Consider the following 13,077-nt stretch of genomic DNA (forward strand, 5'->3'; position numbering starts at 1 on the left):
TCTAAAGGGACCATGGTGCTGCATTACCGTCTTTGTCCACGGGGGGAGCTGTTGTATCCATGACCTCACACACACACACACACACACATGTCTTTAGAAGATTGTGATGCGTCACCTTTAAATGGACGTAATGTATCAAAGTATAACAGGAAAGTAGACGTAGGTTCTGAGCTTGCTCAACTGTTATTGGAGTACATAGCGAAAAGGGGCGGGACTTAGGACCGGCCAAATTGGTGTGGACTCCATCAGAGCCAAATTTCTAAATCTTGTGGAAGAGCTTTCTGGTGGAGTGCTGTGCTATTAGAAGGTAAGGAGATATGTGATAGAATATGTGCCTTCACTTTGTATATACACACTCTTTTGTACTGATGTTTCCTATCGTGTGCAAAATACACACAATTGTTGGTCCCTAAATATGCATTGAGAATACTTGCATTAATTTTCAGTCTTTAACCAACACTCTTCATGTTTCACCCAACCTTTACACAATGCTAAGTTTAAACTGCAAAAACAAGTTTTAAATAAACTTCAAACATGAATTGACTCGTGTCCCCAGATAGTTTACAAGTCCCCACAACGTGAGTGTGTGAACAAGTACGTGACCCCGCCCCGTCAGGTAAGTCAGACTTACCACAGGTAATGTAGATACTTCTGCATGATGGACAACAATCATGAGATTGAGAACCCAAGCGTCTGAAATGCAGTAGGTAATGGTATACCATGTTGATTGTACCTGAGAACCTTGATTGTACTTTTTCACATTGCAAAAAGGAAGTCATTCACTCACGCACACACATGCATGTACACACACGCACACACACACACATTCACACACACCCTGAGCGACCTGGCGACTCAACTAAACCGCGAAACCAAGTTTTAATTAAACTTCAAACATGAACTGACTCGTGTCCCCGAATAGTTTACGAGTCCCCACAACGTGAGTGTGTGAACAAGTGCGTGACCCCGCCCCGTAAGGTAAGATAGTATCACCGCGAGTAATGCAGTTATTCTGGATGACGGACAACGGACATGAGATTGAGAACTCAAACGTCTGAAATGCGACAACAGAATCTACTCTGGGAGTCTGGGAACAAGGAGCCTCTGAGGGCCCGGGGCCCCCCGTGGAGCAGCATGTGTCTATCTATAATTACACACAGTCTGTTCAGAAGATGCAAGACGTCAACGCCCTAAATAATTTGGATAGAATAGACCGCAGCAAGTTCAGCGGCTTGCCGGGAACGAAAATGTCCAATTCGAGCTTACATGGTTCTTAGATTTGACGAAATGAAAGTTTAATGATCCCTGTTGGGGAATTGGGGCACTGCTGCAGCAACAACAACAACAAAAAAAGAGAAATCAAAAGCAGACAGAAACAAACTAAATTGAGATCACATAATGAAAAATGCAACACAATGGAATCAAAGTTGGATGCACAACTCCTACAGGCTTCCATCTCGCGTCGCGAGCGGCATCTCGAGTCAAGGAGCCGGCGGTCACGATCCACTTCACACCGGGAAACACGAAAAGCTTCAAAAAAAAAAAAAATGCACGGACGAATCGCTCGGCGCGGCAGATACAAGAGCGATAACGCGCTTCCTTTTGATTTTTTGAAGTGTTCGACAGGTAATTAGTTACAATCCCTGCAGGCTTAGCGGTATCTGTCTAAATTAGAGCGAGGAGCGGAGAAAGGAAATGGTTCCCGGTGTTATCTTCACGCGTGAGCCCAACAGTAGCCGACACCTCATTTGCAAGATAAGGTCGCAGCCTCCCGCTGCCGGACCTTTCTGCTCGCTTCGTTTTAGCTCCGTGACGGCGGAGAGGGGGAAGGAAAAAGGACTGATTGAAACGGGGGATGAAGTCAGGACAAGCTGTGTCCTTTCCCAACGATGAGTCCTCGCAGACTTTGTATCAGGGGTTATCGTCTTTTGTGACTTTTGCAGACATCTTTAATTCCAAATAAGCACGAGTGAAGTGATTGGTCCAAACGAAGGAACAGGAATAATGGTTGATGTATATGATTTTTTTTAAAAGCGAAATGAGGTGGAAACTAATCAGACTTCCAGCTGGAGTGTCAAAGTGAAAATTGGTATTTTCCTGTGAATCATTCAATCAGAGCCAACCAAGATCCGACAGTTGAAGTAAAGGCCAATCATGTTTCACTCTCCGCTAGCTCTCATATGGAAAGTGGGAATCTTTCTTTTTTCTTTTTCTGAGCCAGACTCGGGATCAGATGAGTAAAGTGCACGCCGTCGTGTTCTCCGGCTATTCAAAACGTAATTACCCGCCGCTGTATCTGCCCGGGTCTGCCTGCAGGCGAGCATCCCAATGAAAGGAATAAATAGCAAATGAAAGGAGGTTGTTCACGATGAGGAGCAGAGAAGCTTTCTGTGTGGATGCTTAGATTTTATTTTATGGCACACATAAATATGCTGTATATCAATGGGCAAAGTGCCAAATGATCCAGGAAAAGTGAGGGAAACCATCTCATCTGCACTTTGTGTGTATGCATGTTTAATTTAATTAATTTAAAATTGTAGCTTTAGTTGTCTTTCATTTTTATTTTTCTATTTTTTTATGCATTGGATATCCTTAACAAATAGCATTCGGCAAGAAAACTATTTTAAAATTTGCATTCACAAAAATGTACATTTCTCAGCTCGATATGTGTACATGAAATATATGTCGTCATGAATATTCATTCAATCCATATTGAGTTAAGGAAATACCCGATTTAACAAGAGGAAAACTAATTATCATGCATTTCGGGAAAAAGGATAACTTAAATTAACGATTATTAAAACTGTCACATGTATACAGGCTGGATTGTTCTTTTTGCTTTAAAACATTACTACTTTACTTTTCTCTACTCAACACTTCTTCTTTCAAAGCTTTTCTTCAGAATTGGTGCCACTTTTGTATTCATATTTCCTCCCCTGTCTTCTCTTTGGTGGCGTGCAGAGAGGATTTGTTTTAAAGTAATGACAGATGGCCACGTCCTCTGCAAACATTGCTAATAACTGTAATATTGAATCATCTTTACGCAGCGCTGCAGGAGTTGGAGCGCATGCTTTTCGGCAACGGCTTCAATAAAGAAACAGCCGTGGGGAGCGATTCACGGCCGAGGGGTCAGAGGTGGAGCAGCTCTCACCGGGAGACAACAACACATTGTAAAGTGCTGGCGAGGCTGTTAAAGCTACAAACGCGCCGCATTGTGACAGCCGGAGCCAGTCGGCCATTATCGCCGTCCGAGGTACACTAATGCACCGCCTCGACTGGGATTCTTCTCAGGAATCTCAGGTGTGTAGAGGAACATTTCTCACGGCACGCTGTAACTGCAGCTGGACGCTGTCTCCTACATATTTAAACATCCGAGCCGCCGCCGCCCCGCCGAGTGTAACCGAACACGGGAACCAAGGCAGAAGAACACAGAGACGAATCAGGGAAAAGTAACGTGATCGTCTTCGCTTGGTCGGCAGCGATTCGTGCCGCTTCCCTGTCAGACCTTTGGACTTATTTGTGAGTCGCGAGTGAGATTTTAGGCACTCGTTTTGGGAAGAAGAAAAAAACATTCCTCTAAAGAAATGCACAGCTTTCGGGCTTTTGCAACTTTTGGAAAAAGTCCCGCGTTCTGCAGTTCACTTTGTTGAGTGACTGATGCGTTTTGGCTGCAGCTTCACAAAAGGATTTGTTTCCAGTGGCGCTCTCTCATCAGACTGCAGAAGCCACAAGAACTCAGATTGAGACGCACGAGTGTTGAAGGTACTTTGTCAAGAATTGCGGGACGAGTGGGTCCGAGTGTCGTTGAAGCGTTAGATCGTAGGAACTCGTGAGCGCTACCTCTGCCGCGGTGTCGGCCCATCGAAATCCGTCCTTTACATATTTATTCTGCCTTCGCTGGAGGTTTTAAAAGCAAACAAAGAAAACCATAGAGAGGCTTGACATGAAAAAAGCATTAAAGCGCCCTCTGCTTGGTAGAGAATCACTCATAACCACTTCAGATGAGGAAGACGTTCGGTTGCCACCTTCACACAAAAGAGAATTTAGACCTTTTTTTGTAAAAGTAGTAAAATATAAATGTTGTGCTTCCAAAGCATTTAACCATTCACTCTCGCCAAGAAGAGTTATCAGTAGAAAATCACATCCTTCTGTCTTTCCAGCTCTCAGAAGTCTGAGATGCAGAGGCTCGGCCTCGCCAGCTCTTTGCAATCTGCTGTTCTCTCGCGGTGAGAGCTGCTCCACCTCTGACCCTCAGCCGTGAATCGCTCCCCATCGGCTGGGCTTATTTTCTATATTAAAGAAAGTCTTAATACCGGACAGATGCAGAATGATCCCGGTAAAAGGGCTTCAAGAAGAAGGATGCCTCACTTCTGTGTGTTTCAAATCCAGGACAAATTGAGGACACAGCATGTAGAAGAGAGGTTTGGGAATGCAGAAAGTCTGAATCAGAAGCGGTTTCTTCTTCTTGATTTCATTCCCTCCACCTTCTAGCTAAACGCAGGTCTTTTCATTTCATAACCCAACTGAGATTTGCATTTCTATCTATTTTTTAACTTTAAATTTGTTTTCTTTCGGCGCCCCGGGCAACACGGGGAAAGATTACGAAAGTTTCAGGCAAACAAAATAAACTGTGCAAGACAGTATCGCTGGAGAAAGAAAGACTGAAGAGAGAGAGAGAGAGAGAGTGTGTGTTTACGCGTCCGGAAGCCAAACGACAAATATATTCAACACATCATCAACTCCCGATGGATTTAGAAACCGTCGCCGTAAACAAGTTTTACCCCGAGAGGAGCTCATGGGAGGATCGTCCGGTCTGCCTGCAGGCTGCTCACCGAGTGAAGAGCGTTACACATCTAGCTCGGCCATCTCCGACTGCGACTGCACATAAAGGGCATCAATCCCTCTGTGCTGCGTAGTGTGAGTAACCGCCGCTGGACGGTTGTGTATTCTTTCATTTAACCTTTTTGGAAACCGTGCGCGAAAATCCTCCCGCTCCCATTTTACATCGAAGCATGCCCCATTCAGACGATCTTTTGGCATAAAATATGTAATATTTTGAACTGAACGACACAGTTTTCTGACTGAAGCTCCTTCCTAACAGGACAAGACTTTGTTTTATTGTGATTTTTGTTGCAGATTCTGATTCTTTAGGTCTTAATCTTTCCATAAAGGTGTCTTATTGACGCTCCAGGAGGCATTTTAGTGGAATCTGGCTCATATCATGCTGAATGTTCAGAGTTACCATCAAAATATCTTTTAAAAGTCCTTTTTTTTGCAGATATACATTTTTTTCATCCTTGAGGGAACACTGCTTCATGCATGAAACAACACACTGCTTCATGTATGAAACACACTGCTTCATGTATGAAACAACACACTGCTTCATGCATGAAACAACACACTGCTTCATGTATGAAACACACTGCTTCATGTAGGAAACACACTGCTTCATGTATGAAACACACTGCTTCATGTAGGAAACACACTGCTTCATGTAGGAAACAACACACTGCTTCATGTATGAAACAACACACTGCTTCATTCATGAAACAACACACTGCTTCATGCAGGAAACACACTGCTTCATGTAGGAAACACACTGCTTCATGTATGAAACAACACACTGCTTCATGTAGGAAACACACTGCTTCATGTAGGAAACAACACACTGCTTCATGTATGAAACAACACACTGCTTCATTCATGAAACAACACACTGCTTCATGTAGGAAACACACTGCTTCATGTATGAAACAACACACTGCTTCATGTATGAAACAACACACTGCTTCATGTATGAAACAACACACTGCTTCATGTATGAAACAACACACTGCTTCATGTAGGAAACAACACACTGCTTCATGTATGAAACAACACACTGCTTCATGTAGGAAACAACACACTGCTTCATGTAGGAAACAACACACTGCTTCATGTATGAAACAACACACTGCTTCATGTATGAAACAACACACTGCTTCATGTAGGAAACAACACACTGCTTCATGTAGGAAACACACTGCTTCATGTAGGAAACACACTGCTTCATGTAGGAAACAACACACTGCTTCATGTATGAAACAACACACTGCTTCATGTATGAAACAACACTGCTTCATGTATGAAACAACACACTGCTTCATGTATGAAACACACTGCTTCATGTAGGAAACACACTGCTTCATGTATGAAACAACACACTGCTTCATGTAGGAAACAACACACTGCTTCATGTATGAAACAACACACTGCTTCATGTATGAAACAACACACTGCTTCATGTATGAAACACACTGCTTCATGTATGAAACAACACACTGCTTCATGTAGGAAACACACTGCTTCATGTAGGAAACACACTGCTTCATGTAGGAAACACACTGCTTCATGTAGGAAACACACTGCTTCATGTATGAAACAACACACTGCTTCATGTAGGAAACACACTGCTTCATGTAGGAAACAACACACTGCTTCATGTATGAAACAACACACTGCTTCATGTATGAAACACACTGCTTCATGTAGGAAACAACACACTGCTTCATGTATGAAACACACTGCTTCATGTAGGAAACACACTGCTTCATGTATGAAACACACTGCTTCATGTAGGAAACACACTGCTTCATGTAGGAAACACACTGCTTCATGTATGAAACACACTGCTTCATGTATGAAACAACACACTGCTTCATGTAGGAAACAACACACTGCTTCATGTATGAAACACACTGCTTCATGTATGAAACAACACACTGCTTCATGTAGGAAACAACACACTGCTTCATGTATGAAACAACACACTGCTTCATGTATGAAACAACACACTGCTTCATGTATGAAACACACTGCTTCATGTAGGAAACACACTGCTTCATGTATGAAACACACTGCTTCATGTAGGAAACACACTGCTTCATGTAGGAAACACACTGCTTCATGTAGGAAACACACTGCTTCATGTATGAAACAACACACTGCTTCATGTAGGAAACAACACACTGCTTCATGTATGAAACACACTGCTTCATGTATGAAACAACACACTGCTTCATGTAGGAAACAACACACTGCTTCATGTATGAAACACACTGCTTCATGTAGGAAACAACACACTGCTTCATGTATGAAACAACACACTGCTTCATGTATGAAACAACACACTGCTTCATGTATGAAACAACACACTGCTTCATGTAGGAAACAACACACTGCTTCATGTAGGAAACAACACACTGCTTCATGTATGAAACAACACACTGCTTCATGTATGAAACAACACACTGCTTCATGTATGAAACAACACACTGCTTCATGTATGAAACAACACACTGCTTCATGTATGAAACAACACACTGCTTCATGTATGAAACAACACACTGCTTCATGTATGAAACAACACACTGCTTCATGTATGAAACAACACACTGCTTCATGTAGGAAACAACACACTGCTTCATGTATGAAACAACACACTGCTTCATGTAGGAAACAACACACTGCTTCATGTAGGAAACAACACACTGCTTCATGTATGAAACAACACACTGCTTCATGTATGAAACAACACACTGCTTCATGTATGAAACAACACACTGCTTCATGTATGAAACAACACACTGCTTCATGTATGAAACAACACACTGCTTCATGTATGAAACAACACACTGCTTCATGTAGGAAACAACACACTGCTTCATGTATGAAACAACACACTGCTTCATGTATGAAACAACACACTGCTTCATGTAGGAAACAACACACTGCTTCATGTATGAAACAACACACTGCTTCATGTATGAAACAACACACTGCTTCATGTAGGAAACAACACACTGCTTCATGTAGGAAACAACACACTGCTCCATGTATGAAACACACTGCTTCTTGTTGAGCTCACTGTCACAGTCTCACAGCGGTGAAACTCTTCCTCTCCTCCCTCAGGCCCTCTTCTTCCTCGCTCCACTATCTCCCCTCTCCTCCTCTTTTTGCATTCGTCTCTGAAACAGCAACACAAAACGCTGTTTCTTCTTCTTCTTCTTCTTCTTCTTCTTCTTCTTCGTACTTATCGGCAGCAGCCGGTCTGGCATTTAACAACGGGAGGAAGACGGAAACAAAACAGAAACAGTCGGTCGGGGCGGCGATAAGATTTGTCCGCCCGGCCGCTGGCGTCGTCGGACCATCTCCATCTTCCTCTTCCTCACACACGTCTTCCTCTCACTCTCACATGTGTGGAGGGAAACCGAGGAGAGGAAGGAAAACGAGAAGCTGCCACTTCACAGGGTCACGGATCAAACACACACACACACACACACACACACACACACACACACACACACACACACACAGCCAACATTTGACGTTTGGGCTCGACGGAAACATCAAATTTGGGTTTTCTGTTATCGAGCGTCGTCTTTTTTTCGAACCCTCAATCGAATGTCGACGCCCACGTCCTCCTCTCCGAGGTCAGGGGCGTCGCCGCAGCTGATCCCAGCATGCACTGGGGTCCAACAGCCGAGGCGGACCGACGTCCATTACAAAGGAGCGCTTCATTTACGTCACATGAGGAACGAGCTGATTGTTAAAATCGGTGTCGGAAGTTTTTTTTTGGTTAATTAACCACGTAAAGGTTAAAATTATATTTCCTTTGATGACATTTTATTGTTAAATACTCCCAATAAAACAAAATAAACCCATTGACACAATACTTAACTTCACTCAACAAAGGCAGATACTATATTTTTTGCAAAATATATAAATGTTTTCCTTTTCTGTGCACCATGCATCATACAACAATATACCAGTAACACATATATGAATGTATTATCTCTGTTCCCAAGGGTTTTCTGTACATTATACCTTTTTAAAGTATTCAAATATACCTTGTGGTGGAGGAGATAATCTGATTTTATTACGGGGATATTAAGGATTCGGATTTTCTGAAAACGGGGCTCGATGCCGTGATGTTAAGAAGCCTGAACACACTTAAAGGCATTGTTTTGTGCGTATGCTCATGTTGAGGATATGCAAAGAGCCTCATCATGTTGGGATGTGAGGATCTCTTCCCAGTAGCAGGAGCCTCGTTACTGGGAGGAGTGTTTAGACAGCAGGCTGCTTCTTGGAGTGAAATTCATTGTGTGGATTATTCTTTATTGGAGAGATGTCAGAGTTCCCTTCTCCTGGTGTTATTGAGACAGCTGAGAGAGAGAGAGAGAGAGAGAGAGAGAGAGAGAGAGAGAGAGAGAGAGAGAGAGAGAGAGAGAGAGAGAGAGAGAGAGAGACGGACAGAGAGAGAGAGAGAGAGAGAGAGAGAGAGGATGTATCCTCACACCTCCCAGGTGATCAATAACTAGCAGCACAACGATCTCTACAAAAACCTAATAACAGTGACGGAGTCGAGTCGCCTCGCGGCGTCCCGCTCTGGGAACGCCGCGCTCCTCTTCATCGGGATTACGCAAGAAGAAGAAGAAGAAGAAGAAGAAGAAGAAGAAGAAGAAGAAGAAGAAGAAGAAGAAGAAGAAAACTGTATTAAACTGTAAATCATAGCTTGTTTTATGAAGAAAAGCCTAAACTGTTATATGTGGACGTATTGAACACCATAAGAAATATACAAGTGACATATATGGTTTGGTACATGAGAACATTTAAATAGCCCCAATGGACCAATGGACCAATGGACCCAATGGACCCAATGGACCAATGGACCAATGGACCCATTGGCCATCGGGGCCATTGGACCCCAATGGACCCAATAGACCCAATGCCTATTGGGTCCATTGGGCGCCAATGGGCATTGGGTCCATTGGGTCCATTGGGTCCATTGGGGCATTGGGGTCCAATGGACCTTTCCTCTAAAATGTCCCCGAACTATAAAGTGTGTGTCTCTGCAGCCACGAGGGCTGTTTAATAATGTTGTGTTACAATAAGAGGAACACATGTGAGATGTTGTTCAGATGTGTAAATATCAGTCTACATGTTTCTGGTTCAGAGGAAATGAAGATGACTCACAGAAAGAAATGAAAAGGTTTCATGTCCAACTATAAAAAAATGACTTTCAGGATGATTATTAGTTTGAAATGAAGCAGCTGTAAAGTCACAACTCTAACAAACCATAACACAACATGAGAACATTCAACATGTGAACTTTCAACATGAGAACATTCAACATGAGAACATTCAACATGAGAACATTCAACATGAGAACATTCAACATGAGAACATTCAACAGGAGAACATTCAACATGTGAACGTTCAACATGAGAACATTCTCTCCAATGGATCCAATGTGAACTTTCTCTCTGAAAAGGTTGACAAAGAACAAAGTTTCAGAGGTTTCAGTGCAGAGCTTCACTCTCATATCAAAACTAATATTCATTCAAAGTTACGTCCCAATAACTCATTCATCGTCTCATTAAATGATACTGACTGATATCAGAAACCTGAGCAGCGTGTCGTCAATATCCACGGCTCAACCTCGGCCTTGTGATTCCTTCATTCTTTTAATTACTCATAATTGACTTTGTGTCGCGTCCAAAGCGCCGCCATGTTTCTCTTTTCTCTCTGCGGTCTCTGATCTCTCCTCGCTGACGTTCATGAGTTCAGTCTCGACGTTTAAAGGTCTGAATGTGATGTCGTGCCTTTGTGAGCGCCGCAGATACAGAGCCGGCCTTCATCCCTCTCTCGCCCCTCCTCTTCCTCGCTCCTCGTCTCTCTCTTTCCCTCCATCCCTCTTTTCTCTGATCTGCCCTCCTCACATGTTCATTGCATTGGGTTTGGCCCTCGGGGGCCTTTAATCCAATCCACTGCTCCTCTTCCCCTCGGCGCCGGAGCTTTACGGTAGAGATGGGACACACACACACACACACACACACACACACACACACACACACACTAGACCCTCGTCATGTTCTCATGTTGACGTCCACTCAAAGAGTTCATGTGAACGTGAACGGGCTCCTGAGGCTCATTTCACTCACTAGTTCTCAAAGTAAATCATGTGTGTGTGAGACATTGTTTATGAGCCATGTCTCACACACACACACACACACACACACACACACACACACACACACACACACACACACACACACACACACACTGTGTATCTCAGCTCTAAAACTACAGACGGCCTTGCGGGGCGATGTCACCGCTTCCTTTGACCACGCCCACTTCTGAACAACCATGTTGTCATGTTTATCCTTCAAGTGTCAGGAGAGAGGAGAGGAAAGGAGATAGGAGGTAGGAGGTAGGAGAGGAGAGAGGAGAGAGGAGAGGAGGTGCACTCTGAAGAGAGCGTGCAATGTGCAAAAGTTTGAATCTATTTACTGTCTTTATGAGGATTTAGTTCAGTACAAAAAGCTGAAGAGGAGGAGGAAGAGGAGGAGGAGGAAGAAGAGGAGGAGGACAAGGAAGAGGAGGAGAAGGAGGAGGAAGAGGAGGAGAGTTGTTCCTATTGGCCAGACGGAGAGCGTCCTGTCCAGTGAGATGACAGCGGAGTAAAGAGAGGAATGAAGAGAAGAGATAAATCAGAGAGAGAGAGAGAGAGAGAGAGAGAGAGAGAGAGAGAGAGAGAGAGAGAGAGAGAGAGAGAGAGGTGGTTGTCGGGCGCCATCTCTCTCTCTCTCTCTCTCTCTCTCTCTCTCTCTCTCTGTCGGATCACTAATCAATTAATATTATTTATTATTATTATTTATTTATTAATCTTAAAACGATTACAACCGACACACCCAATGTTAGCGAGCACACACACCACACACACACACACACACACACATAGGCTCGCAAGCGCACAAGCTGATATCGCCGCTGCTGTTGCACACACACACACACACACACACACTCACCACACACACACACACTCACTCACACACACACACACACACACACTCACACACACACACTCACACACACTCACACACACACTCACACACACACACACACACACACGGCTGGAGGAGGTGTTTGGCAACGAGCAACTCCAGCAAACACCTCCCCGCTCTGGACGCAGCAAGCCGCGGCGCATCCCGACTGCTGCCACACACACACACACACACACACACACACACACACACACACACACACACACACACACACACACACACACACACACTATAACAAGATAAGAGACACACTGAGGCAATATTAACACAACTGGCCGGCTTGATCTCTCCTCCTCCTCCTCCTCCTCCTCCTCCTCCTTCTCTTCCTCCTTCTCCTCTTCCTCCTCCTCTTCCTCCTCCTCCTCCTCCTCCTCTTCCTCCTCTCATCTGCTTTCCATCGTGCACATGTGTGTCGTCCAGATGAATCTCCTCTGAGAGCCTCCGCGTGCAGCGGAGCTCACACCCCGACACACACCAGACACACAACACAGACACACAACATAGACACACAACACATGCACAGCAACACACATCTACACATCTACACATCTACACACATCTCATCTCCATCACATCGTCTCCAGCAGCTCGTGTTGCTCATGACTCACCTCGTTCTGCTGCCGTTGTGGCGGGAAGACGAGAGAGAGACGGAACGCTGCTCCTGCAGAGAGAGAGAGAGAGAGAGAGAGAGAGAGAGAGAGAGAGAGAGAGAGAGAGAGAGAGAGAGAGAGAGGGAGGAGGGAGAGAGAAAGAGAGAGGGGAGGAGGGAGAGAGAGAGAGAGAGAGAGAGAGAGGGGAGGGGGGAGGGGGGAGAGAGAGAGAGGGTAGGGGGGAGGAGAGAGAGAGAGAGAGAGACCGAGAGAGGGAGAGACAGAGAGAGAGGGAGGGGCGGAGGGAGAGAAGGAGAGGAGGGAGGAGAGAGAGAGAGAGAGAGAGTATTACCCCTGGAGAGAGACGAGGTCCATGCGATCCAGCAGAGAGAGAGAGAGAGAGAGAGAGAGAGAGAGAGAGAGAGAGAGAGACTATCAGCTTCAGTGTCTCCAGGTTTCAGGTGATTGACACAAACAAACAAAACAAACAATAGAAAGTCTTCATTGTTCTTTAACTCCTTCATCTCCACGCTAGTGTGTGTATTCGTGTGCACGAGTACACAATGTGTGTACAATACGTTGTACTTTTACTTCAAACAGCT

General features: G+C 44.4%; 1 protein-coding gene across 1 annotated transcript in view; it reads right to left on the reverse strand.

Annotated features, from left to right (window-relative positions):
* Positions 1-12,544, reverse strand: part of LOC137798784 (protein phosphatase 1 regulatory subunit 29-like) — a 108,595-nt gene extending 96,051 nt beyond the window's left edge. The window contains exon 1 of the mRNA XM_068595733.1: positions 12,494-12,544. The gene's annotated coding sequence lies outside the window, so the exon portion shown is untranslated. The remainder of the gene's footprint in view (positions 1-12,493) is intronic.
* Positions 12,545-13,077: the final 533 nt, after the last annotated feature.

The sequence above is a fragment of the Clinocottus analis genome, unplaced genomic scaffold, assembly GCF_023055335.1.
Source record: "Clinocottus analis isolate CAN_PGR_092001 unplaced genomic scaffold, fCliAna1.0.p SCAF_31, whole genome shotgun sequence".
Classification (NCBI taxonomy): domain Eukaryota; kingdom Metazoa; phylum Chordata; class Actinopteri; order Perciformes; family Cottidae; genus Clinocottus; species Clinocottus analis.